The 16183-nt window shown below is 37.3% G+C and overlaps 1 protein-coding gene across 4 annotated transcripts in view; it reads left to right on the forward strand.

Moving 5' to 3' along the window:
* Positions 1 to 5343: 5343 nt before the first annotated feature.
* Positions 5344 to 16183, forward strand: part of npas2 (neuronal PAS domain protein 2) — a 95344-nt gene continuing 84504 nt past the window's right edge. For 2 of the 4 annotated variants that reach the window (XM_022680749.2, XM_022680759.2), the window contains exon 1: positions 5344 to 5550. The gene's annotated coding sequence lies outside the window, so the exon portion shown is untranslated. The remainder of the gene's footprint in view (positions 5551 to 16183) is intronic. The other 2 variants (XM_022680735.2, XM_022680765.2) reach the window with 2 other exon arrangements.

Consider the following 16183-nt stretch of genomic DNA (forward strand, 5'->3'; position numbering starts at 1 on the left):
GAGAGAAGGAGGTGGGTATTCTCTGTGAAGACTCTGGCAGCAAATTTGGCAATATGGTGGACAATTTTGGCTTGGTGTTCATATTTACTATAGTCATTGGCACAGCAGACTCTATGTGAAATCATGCTGGCCCTAGTTCCAAATGAAATACATTGTAATGTTTACTAAGAATGACTGTTGACTTCATAGTTGCACTAGCTATACCTACAATCGTTGACTACAATTATAGGTGCAGTTTGTTGGCATGCAAACACCCAGGAGCACCACTGTGATCAGTGCTCTATTACCACAAATTCTTAAATGAAAAGTACTCCCAGGGTCCTTAAAGAACCATGACTGCTCAAATAACTGTTTGTGTGCTTAAGAGGCACTTAAAAATGCCTCAGTTTGATGGAAAACCTTGATGTGTTCATAAAAAACGTTGATTTCAGTAATACATAGCACCATGTTTGGTTGTTTATCTTTTTCTAATAAAATATTCAGTAGTCTCTAAATTACTTGATATTGTTCATTTCATTTTTATGAGTTGGAATTGAAAAAAAGCTCAACTTGTTGTCAAAATTACTAGTATATTAATGTATTACAACAGTGACAGCTCTACTCAGAACACTGTAACATTATCAGTATGATTTTAACACAATGACTGCAGAAATGGGGCTTTTTTATTCTTATTTTGAATTAGGATTGTATCCTTAATACGGTGAAGTGCAGTAACAATCACCTCAGGCCAAACAAAGTAGTACCAGAGAGCACAGTGCACTTACATCAGTCACATTTTTGTGGATTTTGTAGCACTGTAGTTTTTGTTTCTATTATTCATAGCGTATGATACCTGTTTTAAACTATTAACTGTTGTGTCTTTCAGTAAAATCCACCTTCCCCCAAACCTGTTTGGTTTACATTATGGAGTCCACATAGAGAAAGGCCTGCCTAAAAATGAATGACCACCTACGGTGTTGGAGTGATACCTGTAGTGTTTATATAAGTCCAGCGGCTGAACACAAATGAAGTGCGTTCATTCAGCACTGCAGGTATTGAGATTTCATCTTGGTTGAGTAACAGTTGTTAGAGCTATTCCTGTTCAACCACTACATTTAGTATGATGTGTGAAACTGGCATGTTTGATGTTATTGGTTAACGTAATAATAACATTTCAGAAGGTTTATGTACATATTTTATTTATGTGTGTATCATTCATTGTTTTCATTAGCTTTATTATCAATATTCAGATATTTAAAAAATCATACAATGAATGATGTAAAACATTCCAGAATAATATTTTATATTTTAGATTATTCAAAGTAGCACTCTTTGCTTAGATGACAGCTTTACACATCTTGGCTGGATTTTCTCAGTCAGCTACATAAGGTAGAGTCACCTGGAATGGCTTTCAGTTAACAGCTGTGCTGAACTTAAGAGTTAATAACTTGAATGTCTTGCATCTTAATGTGTTTGAGAGCATCAGTTGTAAAGTTGTGAAGAGGTAGAGTTGGTACACAGTGAATAACCCTATTTGAGTAATGTCCTTATTCTTGTTCTTATTATGGGAATAACTACTCAACTAAGTGAAGGAAAAAAATACTTTAAGAAATGTCAGTCCAACAAAAAAAAAGTCCAGAAAAGGTCAGTCCAACAAAAAAAAACTTTGAAAGAATACTCACTGCAGTCGCAAAAACCATCAAAAATGTTATGATAAAACTGGCTCTCATCAGGACCACCCCAGGAAGCAGGAAGTTCATTAGAGTTACTAGCCTCAGAAACTGCAAGTTAACAGCACCCCAAGATAAGAGCCACAAAAATGCTTCCCAGGTTATTTAGGTTTGTTTAACACTTTTAAGTTACTACATGACTTATTATGTGTTCCTTTTTAGTCTGTATGACTTTAGTATTTGTTTAAAATGTAGAAAAAACATTTATATAAAAACACTGAATGAGAAGGTGTTTTAAACTTTTGAATGATACTGTATATTTTTTCTAAATGGTGACTTTACACAGAAAAGGACAAACATTTCTTTTTTTTACTTTGAATGGAACTCTGTAAATTAAGCCTTTATTACAAAATATTTTACAGCCATATAATTGGTCAAATTATTCAGATACATTTACACATTGTACTTAGCAGCTACAGGGTTTAATCAGTGTGTTTTAACAGACAGAGCAGTGATATGGATGAGAGGAAAATGATGATGTTAAATAAGGGCACGAGCTAACCTGAGCTCACCCTGTTCTGCCTGTATTTCATCACCTAAGCTCTAAAAGCGGCTGAATGGAGCTGCGCAGACCTGCTGATTCTGACGTGGCGTCTTTTGCATGTTAACCGGTTCGTTACAACAGTCTAAACAAACGCTGATGTTATTATTACAGGTTATTAGTTCATACACTGAGGATTGTAGACTGTGACGTCGCGCCCCCTCCCTCCTCTCCCGCGTCACCGCGTGACCTACATAACCACACCGGCAGAGCGAGCCGCGCGCCCGTTTCCACCGGAGCGGCGAGTCCTGCTCACCTTCACAGAGGAGCGGAGAGCTTCATTAGCGGAGAAGGATATGAGGGAGCGGAGGAGCTTCGCTCGCTCACTAACAGCAGCTCCTTACACACTGAGCATGTGCTGGGAATAACCGGAAGTGGTGATATAATGCTGACGGTGGATTTTTTTACGTTTTTGGCCTGAATGAATCCGACTTTAATCATGTGAAGGGAGGGTGGGGTCAGTGCTGGAGATGACGCCACGGCCGAGGACCCCTCCACGCGGCCCCAGCTACATCAGAGCCAAAATAAATAAATAAATAAATATATAAAGCGGTCTTACGAAACAGCAGCCCTCCCTTTACATAACCTACCCACTGAACTTCCACGTCACGCGGGGCAGCAGAGAGTGAATACCGCGAATAATAATTAAAAAATAAATAATAAAAAATATAAGTAATGAAATCTGAAACTGTGAAAGAAATCGGATGTGTGTGTGTTTGAGAGAGATAATATTAGAAAGAGAATGAAATAGAGCGAATGTGAGAGAGCATATGAGAGAGAAAATTGAGAGAAAGAATATGAAAGAGAATATGTGTGAGAGAAAGAAAGAAAGAGAATATAAGAGAGAGAGGAAGAGAGATAATATAAGAGAGACACTTTAAGCACCTTTAATTACTTATTTTACATTATAAAACAGCAGCTACAACCAGCTCAAAAGATAAAACCAAGGAAAAATAAGAAATAAAAACAGAGTACCAAAAACATAAGTCATAGTACAGAGAGAAAAATATTAACACATTTACAACAAAACCACCAAATTCATCTTGTTCACAAAACAATCCCTCCATCACTTACACCCTCATCAATGAGGGTTGATGATACTACATACTACACCCTCATTACAGTTTTTTCACCAAATTCTAGAAACTTGGCTCAAAACTCTAAACACAAACAGAAAATTATTAACTGCTTTGTTTTGCTCTAGCAAAGCTGATTCCTTCTACCAAAACAACACACACAGCTATTTATATGCTTATCTCTCGCAGAGCATCAAATAAAAACCGACAAGATTAATTTAAAGCACTATTATCAGAAGTATTTGGTTATGTTTTTGACTTCATGAGGCCACTGAACATAATCAAATGCATGCTCTGGGCTGCACTGGTTCTTCTTCCTGTGGGATTATCAAGAAATTATACCAAACGAGGAGTGTTATAAGGACCAAGTTGTGCATGGTTGAACATGCTGACCAATGACAGCACACATGTCGACCAATGACAGCACACATGTTGACCAATGGCAGCACACATGGTGATGTTTCCACCACGCTACCCAGGGACATCGACAATGGCACGGTTGCCAATGATGTTTCTCCTTGAAAGATTGCCTCGTCTTTGCCTTCCTCGTCCTCTGTGCTCCTACTTCTCCATCATCTCGCCTAACACCTATATCAGTCACTTGAGGCCTCTTTTATATTCTTATATTCCTTATTTTTTATATATATTTCATATACAAATGATTGAAACGATCTTCTAATTAAATTTACATAGGTGCAACTTGTATGAGATTACTTGACAATTATAGGGTTTTATATTTGAAGGTCATTGTACTACATGATGCCATTTGTGTTTAGCGATTTGCAAAGCTGTGATTTAAAATGATATTTGAGTGAGAATATATGGAATTGTGCTTAGAGTTTAGCAATGTGGAGTCACAATATTGACACATGAGCTTCATGTTTTTGAATTTGTGTACATAGTTCCACATTTTGTGTGGATACAATGTGGAAAACTGGAATAGGGGTATAGTATGTGGATTCTAACACCACTCTCATCACCAAACCTCTGACCATTAAAACTGGATCAGTGCCACTACGCCCCTTAATCCGATTTTTTTTCTAGTGCACCAGATTGCCAATTGCCATCAGCTGTGTGTGTGTTTGTGTGTGCATGACCATATGAGTGCATGTGAAAAAGAGAGAAAATATGAGAAAGTATGAGAGAGCGAAAAAGACAGATAATCCGAGAGAATATGAAAGAGAGAAAGAAATAGAGAGATATGGAATATGAGAGATACAATGTGAGAGAGAATGTGTGTGAGAGAGATAGAGAGAATGAGAGAGTGTGTGTGTGAGAGAGTGAAAGAGAGAATATGAGAAAGAATATAAGCGAGAGAATGTGAGAGAGAATGCGTGTGAGAGTAAGAGAGAGAGAGATTAAGAGATAGAAAGATATATATATATATATAAGAGAGAATATATGAGAGAGAATGTGTGTGAGAGTAAGAGAGAGAGAGATTAAGAGATAGAAAGATATATATATATATAAGAGAGAATATATGAGAGAGAATGTGTGTGTGTGTGTGAGAGAGAAAGAGAGACAGAGAGAGAGAGAGAGAGAGAGAGAGAGAAAGAGAATATGAGAGAGAGGCATTGAGACATGCCGTCCTTAATTCTCCGCCGATGAGATTTACTGGCCACCGCTCAAAAAAGAGAGAGAGAGAGCGGTAGTTTTTCTTGTTCCCACCTGTTTTCCGTTAAAGCTCCGCTCGGATTGGGTAGATGAGGTCTCCAAAGCCCCGCCCACCAGCCCTAAACGCGCTCTAAAATCCCGGTCTGCTTGAGAGGATGCACTACTGCCGGCCTGTACTAACGTTAATGGGAGGAGCCTCCAAAACCGGTGGGAAAATAAAATAATACAACGCCCTCTCTTCTCGCTCTCTCTCTATGGCTCTGTCGCTCTCTGTCTTTCTCTTGACCAATCGGCGCCGCCGCCTCCTTATTGGCCACTCCTCTTTTTCCTTTTTAGGCCGTGAGAAGGGACGGGACGATGACGTAAAGAGCGAGGTGCGTGCGCGTTGGAAAATGAACATCAGTGAATGAAGGGAAAAAAAAGAAAGTCACTCACTGCCCGCAGAAACGGTGCCAGTTATGTAACTCGCTTTTCATGAGTAAAAAAGGCAAAGAGGGAGGCAAGAGGGAAAAAAAATAATAATAAAAAAAATCCCTCCTCCAGCCAGAGTCACACATTCAGCACGACTTTAGATAGTACCTGGATCTGGGTTTGCGCGCGGCGTGCTGGGGTGAGTATAGTGTTTTTTTAACGCTGTTTTTATTCTCTTTTGCTTATAGTAATGATATGTGTGTTAGGAGGTCGTGCCCTTTGGGATTTGGGTTTTCTATATTGTTATTTGTTGTTTTGTAAGCTATTTTAAGCATTTTTATCGTGCAAAAAGTTGAGTGTGTTTTAAATGTAGCAGCTTTCTGAAGTTAATTAATGAGCGGTATTAACTTCGCGCTAGGAGAGATTGCTTTAATGGCAGTGGATTATCTTGTTGCTACCGAGTCTTTATTTTATTTCATTTATTTTTGTGTTATCTTTATGGTGTTTACTTAAAATCAACGTGGCTGACTTAAAGTGTTGCTATTTTATCACTAAACCAGTTTGTGGTGGTTTAGGCTCAATGCGAAACGACAATACTGCCTTTAATGTGTTTAACGCTGTTTTTTGTAGCGTTAACTACTCAGTTGTTAGCTGTATTTTAACCTAGCTACATATTTTACACACATATTGGCATAAACTACACGTTAATGGAGATACCGGCATAAGCCTCTCTAGTTGTCACATTTAGTAGTGTAAACTACACATTTAGAGACGTATAACAGTCAGAATCTCACATTTCTGCACAGCCAGGATCATAAAGTACACATTCAGCCCCCCTGCATGACCGGGTGGACTTGTACTGGTTTATTTTCCATACTGGAGTAAAAGTAGAGCAGCGTTATACTGCCCTGGTTTCTGTGCTTAAACAGCACAACGTCTCGCCGCCGCTTCACAACAAACTACAGACTACGGAGGTAAAAAACAGAGATAGAGAGAGATAGTGTGTGTGCTTTAATGTGTACCTGCGTGTGTGTGTGTTTGTGTGTGGAGATTTGATGAGTTTATAGCGATAATATAAAGGCAATGCTTAAAAGGTGGCCGGTTATGTAACACATGGCTGGAGTCTCGGGAGCCGGCTGCAGTGACGTCATGCCCTCGATTTCGCCTAGAGAAAAAAAAGTTCACCGGGCAGGGTGTGTGTGTGTGTGTGTGTGTTAGACTTGTACATGTTAATGTCTTGTGTTTCTGTTGTATATTATTAATCACCAACACTTTTATGAAGCAACTTGATCAGTGTTTGCATTTTCTCATCTGTCTTAAGCCGTTTGGGGTTTAAACCCTTTAACTACAGAACTGTCATTCAGTGATTACCATCAAGACATGACGAGTAACTGATATGAAGAATGGAGTAATACATCTACATCAACACCAATATTAATAATAATACTTCATAAAGAAAAACACAAAGAAATGAGTGGTTAAAATTAGGGCATTAGGTCATTATTAGCATGTTAACACATGCATTTAATATGCATTAGCTGTTTTTTTTAGCAATATAACACATTAGCACGCACTGTTAGGTTCAGAAGGTAGATTATATTTTATTTATGCTGACATTTATGCGGTCTCTCTCTCTCTTTCTCACACTCCTGGTCATGCACACACAAACACACCCAGCAGATGGCACGTTTCCTCTTTTCAAGCTTTTGAGTGTGGAATATGGAGCTACACTAGTGTTTATTTTCTCCATTTAAACTTTCAATTTAACCCAGCACATTACAATATTTTAGTATAAAACACATCAAAATTACCCTGAGATATTATAATACAGTAAAAAAAGTGATCTACTCTGGCAGGTGTAAACCACATTACACCATTATTACTGCCCCTACCCAAAAAATACAGTTAAGTACAAGCATTAAAAATATCATAATGATTTTGTCCTAGATTTATTCACACAATGTTATTGTGATTAATACAATATTTGTTTATAGATTGGCACCAATAATACAAATCTAAAAGTTTCTAAAACATATTCTTTTATTCACATTTAAATACCTATTTTCAAAAGTTTAGTCATTAAGCAAGAAAAAGTGTGATTAATCGTAATGGACTTAACTTTATATGTGTGAATGTTATGATGATATATGTAAGTGTACGTATATGTAAGAGGCACATACTGTAGGTTCCATATGGCATCCTGCCGCACACTTGCACAAAGCTGATGCAGCTGGGCCTGTAGATCCTGCTCTACACACCTAAGGTACTGAAGCTGGAATCCCAGCTGGTCCCATAAATGCTTGACTGGTGGTAAATCTAGTGATCGTGCAGGCCAAGGAAGTGTGGAAATCTGGCAGAGACATTCCTGGGAGACCCTCCCCTGCTGTTTGTGTCAGCTGAAAGCCCAGAATTTGATTTGAAAGCTTCTAGGATTTTATTAGTATTAGAAGAGCAGTATTCTAGAACGAACATTAATTATCTGGTTACAGTGGCACCTGTCAAGGGGTGGGAGCTACATATTAGTCAGATATCTGAGACACTCTGACAAGGGCCAAAGCTGCAATGGCTAGACAACTGTGTCAGAGCTGGCAGGTCTTGAAATGTGGAATGTTTTTGGTAAGCAGTGGTCAGAACCTACAAAAAAGTGTTCTAAGGAAGGATATTGGGCTCCCAAAGCTAGCCTATTCGGTCAAATTATATAGAAAAGTATTGTAGCACAAACTCTTTTGGTGGTTTGAGGAGAACCTACACATATTAGACAGGTGTTTTTAGTCTTATGGCCTATACTAGTATAATAGTCCCGATACAGGTCCAACAAAAGCAAGATAAACTGTATTTTATTACCATTAATTTCTTTTTTTTTTTTTGTAAACGAGAACATAGTGTGAGAATACATGTACACCTAAGAGACATGCTTCATATTGCCAACATAACAGGAAATTTAGATTTTGACAGGGCATGACATAAATAACTCTAAATAATCTACTAAATATCAAACATGCATTGCTGTCCTGTCTCCGGTCTCACGCCACATATATCAGTATTTGCACAACATCTTCGATATGCATGAGAAACACACAAGGATGCATCCTGCTTGTTTGTTGTGGGCGTGCAAGCAGGAAACTCATTCACACATGAAACTTTGTAAGCAACAAGTGGTTTTTGATCTTTCCATCAAAGGCTGCAAAAATATGTGTCTTTTAACTGATTTTAGATAATTTGATCTAACTGGTTGCTGCTCTGCTATATTAAGGCTGGATTATGCAGCTGTGGATGTGACAGCTCTTAATTTCTCAGCTATTGGCTGATGCAGGTGTACATGTCACTGTGTCAAAATTTATGAAAGATTAACTTGATTGAATAAAATACCCATCCAGAATCCAGAGGTGGCCCTCCCTCTCCCCCATTACTCATCAAATTGCTAGTCTTTGCTGGTGTCTGTTGATTTGTATGTTAGAATTAACCGGCATAGCAAGTGTGTTTTAATACCTTATAGATGGAAACCTATTTACATCCACGATTAGCAGCTTTCTAAAATGGATTTTTTACAGTAACACCACAAATCAGTTGGGGAAAACATGAAGCTCTCCATGCATTGCTGCGGCATGCCGTAATTCCTATTTGAGAATTCTGCTGGAAAAAATGTACGGAAAACCTGGGAATACTGTTGAATGTCTAATACAAATGAAATCTTCTTCAGTTCCAATTCCAATAACTAATTCTGCTCTTTACTGTCTCCAGTTTCTTCTGCTGGCAGAACGTCCTTTAAAATCTTTGTTTTTGATCAAATCAGATCTCTCAGTGGAGCAGTGTTGGACGTTCTGAAGGTAATAGATTAGAACAAGCTAATTTTCCACAAACACAGGCTAGCATTTCTTTTTTTATTTCCACCAATGACGTTTTTTGGCAATTAATGAAGGGGAAAAAGCATCCGAGTAAAAAAAAAAACAGGCCTGGATATGAGCATACTTTTTAGTTAACATGTTACTGTATTCGCCAGAAATTCTGTACTCAGTCACCAGAGTGCAGTCAGCTGTATCCTGCTTTCAGCAAGTTCTTTGAAATATGCATGAGAGCCAATGGCTCAGAGCTACAGCGCCATCTGCTGGTTAAACCCATTGTTAAGCTGCTCAGTTGGCTGAAATATTGACCCGCACTCTCACAACCTACTGTGGACAGATTGTGAAACAGGGGAGAAACAAGTCATTTTGTCTCTAAGATCAGAAAATCATCTCTATATTTCTCACATATTTTAGTCTGTTGTGAGTTGCTAATTTGGTTGACTGGAATGGGAAGAACCCAAGGGGTACCTATCCTCATCTGCTCAAAACTGCATAATAAAATGTCATCATACCATCCCATAAGGCAGTTGTTATGCTGAGGTATACCAAGGTATACTGTTATGTATATAAGAATTGCCATTATTAAAATGAATAGTTAGAGTCTAAGTAAACTTCACTATAGTAGGCATGTTGCATCAGGAACCCCCTCAGTGGGGAGGTTGTGGTTTCTGACTGTTTTTTTGTGGAGAAAATCTCCTGATTGGACAGATATTACATTATTTTACATCGCATGATACTGTTTCATAGTACATAGTATTACAATGTCGTACAATTTATTATTATTTTTTTTTATTTATTTTTTATTATTATTATTGGTATGTTCTTGGAAACATATATATATAACAACATAACATATAAACATATAAACATATCATACACAGTACAGTGCAAATAAGTACATGTAAATAAACATACTTATACTATAAAATATAAAATAAGTAGGAAAATGTCTTATCCATGGGCTTTTGTATAGATTAGCCAATATGCATGTTTCACATGTTAAGACTCATTATTAAATACACATAAATAACATATAACATATAATAAATAACAATAAAACATAAATAACTACATGATCATACCTTATTAAAGCAGTACATTGTTTTTTGGGTTATACCAACAAACAAACAAGTTGTGCAGTGTCATGCATACTTCTGCAACTGTATCTTATTTTTTTAAGCTCCTTTTTAGACCCCCCGGCACTTTTTGGATGCTTTCTTAATTTCACTCTCTGTACTAAACTCATTACTAGTTTAGGTTTTTTTTGTTTTGTTCGCTGTGGTTGTGATAATGTTTTATAATAAGGAGGTGGCAGGTCTGTGATTGGCTAATGGCCACGCACCTGGGTAATGTGGACCAATGTACAATTCAGTATTAGAATACTTGAATCAGGTTCTATGTTTAGCTCTTTCACCAGCCCACACACAGAGCAGCTCACCAAGTGGTTGGCATCCCTGCTGGCATATTGGTATATACTGGACTGTACTTCTGCTTTTCTACCTCTGTAGTGCACAAATTCCACTGTATTCTAAATATAAATGACAACAGACAGACCTGACCTGGAATGTGAGTGCTTTATCAGATGGCTGGATCTCAGGGCAGCTGGCCTGTATACTGTGAGGTAGACTGGGGTTAGGTTGTATTTTCAGACAAGGTAAAGCATTTATTGGGCCTGTCAGCTTTAGCATTGCAATCTGTTTATTCTGATGGATGTATTTCAGCTTCATTTACATTAAAGATGGACACAATACAGCCTTGCTGTTATTCAGGTGTAAAATACATAGAGAGGAAAAGAAATAGAGTGAGTGAGGCAACAAGGAATAGCAACAAGGAACAGCTCACTCTCTTTTTCCATCTCTTAGCTTCTGTTTGTTTGGCCTTTATCTTCACCAAGGTTCTCCTGAACAATGGAGTGTTCATTCAGGACTGTTCGATATGGGTAAAACATTATATGGAGATACATAAAGACATTTTCAAGATACATTATATATAAAGTACTGGAACACCTGCTTATTCATTGCTTCTTCTGAAAGCATGTTACTGTCTCTACTGTCCAGGGAAGGCTTTCTACCAGATTTTGGAGCACAGTTTTCAGAATTTAATAGCATTTAATGACAAAAGCATTATTAAGGACAGTATGTTGCATGATCACGACCCTCATCCTTAACTCCACAACTCATCCTTAAAGTATTAAATGGAGCACTTTCATTCCAGAGAACACAGTTTCACTGCTTTACAGCATTGTCTTGTTGTCCTTCTGGGCTCTAAGTCTCCCTTTATTAACGCCTTTCCACCAATGTGGAACCGGCAACATTCTGGTTTGCAAACCTAATTTTTAACCGTTCGCCACACCTCCACCAACAAAAGTAGATTCTGGAACTAGAAATATTTGTTCGCAGTGGGAACCAACGAATGCTAGGTTCTTCATTGCGTACCATGTTCATCGGCACTGTGCAACTCCCTCTGTTGATGAGGTATGATGTGACGTTTTGGTGGTTTCACTAAAACTGTTGGAAACGAGGGCTGGTTCACTGAAAATCCCGAACAGAACTGGTTTAAAAACCAAAGAGAGTTTTTTTGGTGGAAAAGTGCTGTATATCTCCCTCTGTTCATTGGGTTACATTGAAACATTTTAGAAGGATGCTTAGTCTGCAACACTGTGTTTTCTTGCTTATGTGTTTCATACCTGGCAACCTGAAATGTGGAAATAGGAGAATGGGCAGAATGGGCAGTGGGCAAAATTAGAGGCTAAAACACTAAAACAAAAACTGCTGTGAAAAAGAACAGACTGGCTAAAGAATGAACTGCTGTCAAGAGTTACCAAGAGCCACATTTACGTTTATGTTTCTTTATAATATCTGATGAAACATTCTCATCGCTAATGTGATTTTATGAGTACAGACAATATAAAATGTCATTTAATGGTTATTAAGTACTAAGACAATCTATTGTGGATAAAAGGTTTTGTAACGTTAAAGAAGTTAAAGAACCATTTTTTGCTCAGAGTGTTCTATAGACCACATTAAAAACCCAGCTCAGTACATCAGCACAATGCGGGGTCATACGGAGCTCCACTAACCTAGTTGCAGGCAAATGTAGTAGCAAGCACTCTGCTGTGCCTGGAGATGATGTGCTGATCAACACTTTCAGTGATTCAGTGATTGAGATTTAAACAGTGATATATAATGGGTTTTGGGTGAAATAGTTTATTATATTACTACTTTACGAGAAGTTTTGAATAGAATAAGAATAACCTGTTTCTATTCTAATCTAATTGTGACGTAACAATGGCGTCGAGCCAATTCTAAATGTAGATGATCTGTTACCTACTTAGAAACAGACGTTCAAAAATAGTCCACTACTGGTTATCCAATTAGGATGATTCAGTCATTTCATCACACAATATCACTCTCTCTCTCTCTCTCTCTCTCTCTCTGGGTCTGTCTGTATGTCCTTCTCTGTCTTTATCTCTCACTTACTCTCTCTGTGTCTGTCTGTCTCTATCTCTATTTCTCTTTCTATCTGTTTGTCTGTCTCTCTCTCTACCTATCTCTCTGTTGTGGGAGGCTTTTAAATATGTCCTTTTAGTGGCACTCTTCAGAAAGAGCTCGCGGTAGAGGAGATGATCAGCCCTGACCTTAAACGAACGCAAAAACATCAGAGCGTTTTCTCTAATTTTACAAGGTGTGTGTATGAGTTTGTGTGTGTTAGGTAACGGGGCTGTTACGGAGCTCCTGCGCTGGTGAATCTGGGTTACTGGGCCATGGCCTGCAAGCTTAGCTCCAGCAGTGCGCAGGCAGGCGGAGGGGGCGCGACCAGGCAGGCGGAAATGAGGCAGAGCGGCAGCTAAAGCTAACAGCGCGCTGAGAGGAGCTCTGTATCTTTAACTGCTCCCCCCCTCCCTCCTTCTGCCTCCCTGCTCCTCCTGCTCTCTCACAGAGCTGTGCTGAATCCTCGTGCTCTGCCTCACTTCTCTACTGCTCACTTTACACACACAGCAATCAGAGACAGAGAGATAAAATGTATATATATATATATATATATATATATATATATATATATATATATATATATATATATATATATATATAAAAGCAGTAAGGCTGACTGTTGAGTAACAGTAATACTTTAAAATGTCCTCATTTATTTAATATAGATTTTTTACTTGTAGAGTTTTGGAAAACATCTCAAAGTTATTTAAGCAATAATACACGAACGTGTAATATTGGCACTGCTGGGACGTGGTCGTAGGTATGAGGCCGAAGGCCGAGTACTGTAGATCAGCACAGCAGTGCATTAGATAGAACAAACCTCGAGTGTATTATTGCGATTAAACCACAGTTCCATTATCACTGTTAATTGAAAGATTTTGAGTAAAAGAGGACGAGAAAATGCGATCTGTTTGGTTATAAACACTCCGCGAGTTAAAATAGTTTCATTGCTGCTCTGCTTGTTGCTTCGCTGCTCTGCATTATTAGCAATTTCTGTCAAAATTGTGGAAATCTAAGGGTGCTGTAAATAAACGGAGGCGCTTTACTCACCCAAATAAAAGGGTTTCAGGAGAGAAATCTGTGTAGATTAAAGTCCAGTGCTCATTTAACTGAAAGATTTTTTTTTTTTTTTAAGATTTAAAGTTTTGTATACTTCGGCGCCCCCCAGGGGCAAGACCTGCAGAATTACAAGAGTCTTACATTCAGCTTAAAATAGCCTGTATTACCTGAAGAATATATACTGCTCATATTTTAATAATTGCAATTCTTAACCTGATATTAGTGGCTGATAATGTGTGTAATAATGCCTATTTTTAAATCTATACTCACTCATGTTTTACTAGAATTATCTTCTAAATATTCTTTTTTCTTTAGATTTTTTTTATTAGAATTTTTATTTAGTTGAAATTCATTCTGGACTATTACATTAAAACTTTAATCTGGATAATATTTTTATTAGAAATTCAATCAGGTTAATTTATTTGAATTTATTTGGATATTTATTTCATTAGAAATTATTTCTGGACCATTTTATTATAACTTTATACTGGATACTAGATAATTATATGAGATTTATTATTTATTTATTTATTATTATATATCATTCTGGATATTATTTTATTAGAACTTCATTCTGTTTATATTATTACTGATTATAGTTTATTATTATAACTTAATACTTATATCATTTTTTATAGAAATTCAATCTAAGCCATTTTATTCCACCTTTATTCTGAATATAAATTGTAATACAACTTTATTCTAAACATTAATGCAATAGCAAATAATTTTTGGGTCATTTTATTAAAAATTAATACTGAAACATGTTATTAGAAGTCTATTCTAGAGATATTTTTTTATTAGAAATTAATTCTGTTATTAGGATTTAAATCTTCACAGTTTTTTTTCTTCATAAGGATATAATTATCAGCATTTTGCTGAGTGTCTGAGCTAGTCTCAGCTCAGAGCTGGTGTTTTTAGGTCATGTGGTTTTTGGTGTGGTTATGCTAAAATGGCGTGCTGGTTATGATTGAGGTTGACAGTTCAGTGCTGATCTGGTTAACAGACCTCTGCTCAACAAAACGTAGGTTTATGTGCTTAAAAAGATGAATAGCTGTGAAGCGCTTTGTTCTGTATAAGCAGTTAAATCTTGTGTTCTAGCAGTAAAATTGTGCGGACGCTGGTTTTTGTTTTTCAGATTATTGGGACGATTTATTTCACATCTGCTGAGTCAGCACCAGGAAGTATGCAAAAAAGTTATCTTTCTTGGAAACATATAACTCTTTGTAATCTTTAGAGATAATGATAAGAAAAACGACTAGAATGGCTGGAGTTGTCTTCCTTTAGTGAACACACTTACACTTCTCTTTTCTTTTCTATAGAAAAGCACTGTCTATTACATTATTCTCAGACGCAGCTGCACATGTCTCTAAGGTCAAAAAGTGTCAGGTGTGGGTTAGAAATGAATATAGTCTTCAAACATTATGCTGTGGGTGCATTGGATCAGTATATACTAGTGTGAGTGGAAGAACTAATCAACCACTGCTCTACTGGACTTGTACTAATGTGGCTCTGGTATTAGATAGCTCAATGTGTCTGTTACTGCAGCAAATGGAGTAAAAACTCTGAGTCTTAATTTTAATACCCTTGACACTGTAGCTATTTGTGAGTCATGGCTGTAAAATCACATACACTAAGTAAACACTAGCAAACTCAATGAAATCAAACCTTGTAGAACATGACCACCACAAAGCAACAGCCATGCAGCAAAAGTGCTAGATAGAAAGAATATAGCATATTTAATCTCTTTTCATCTGTCAATATGGTTATAAGTTAGATTATTACATAGTGAATATAATTTAAAATGTTTCGAAAATATATTCTATACTGATTGTAATTTGAAAATCTGCAACAGGAATGTCCTGACTTTTGCTTTAACAGTTTGAGGGAGATTTATCTGGGTTTTTACTGTCATTGCTGAAAGCCTCTTATCTAGATGATCCGTGTATGACCTCAGAGCTCAGGGAAGACAGGAGGAAGAGAACTTTTAACCTATCTTTATCTCTGTACTTTGCATATCAGTGTTTCCACTTCATACATGCTGCTGCTTCATATTTTATAAAATGTCACAAGAACATTTGCAATGTAGCATAATGCCTGTTGCACACCAGACTTCCCATGCAGTATCCAAAAGTTTAAAACCATTGTTTAGGTGTTTTATGACTCTTAAATGAGCATACAGCATTAACTGTACTACTTTAAATTAAAGCCATATTAAGAGCACAAAAAACACAGTAGGTCATGACTTGAAATTTACACAGAGAAAGGCAGACATTTTTTTGGTAAACAAACAGATGCTAAGGCTAAAGGCTGGTTTATACTTCTTGGTTGAGTCTATGGCATGGCCTGTGTTAGTGGCCTGCACTGTAATGCGTGTTTATACTTTAGTATTTGTGTGTCTGCATCCCCATGTAGTTAAACCATGAAGGTGGGAATGTGT

The sequence above is a fragment of the Astyanax mexicanus genome, chromosome 1 (genome assembly GCF_023375975.1).
Source record: "Astyanax mexicanus isolate ESR-SI-001 chromosome 1, AstMex3_surface, whole genome shotgun sequence".
Taxonomy (NCBI): Eukaryota; Metazoa; Chordata; class Actinopteri; order Characiformes; family Acestrorhamphidae; genus Astyanax; species Astyanax mexicanus.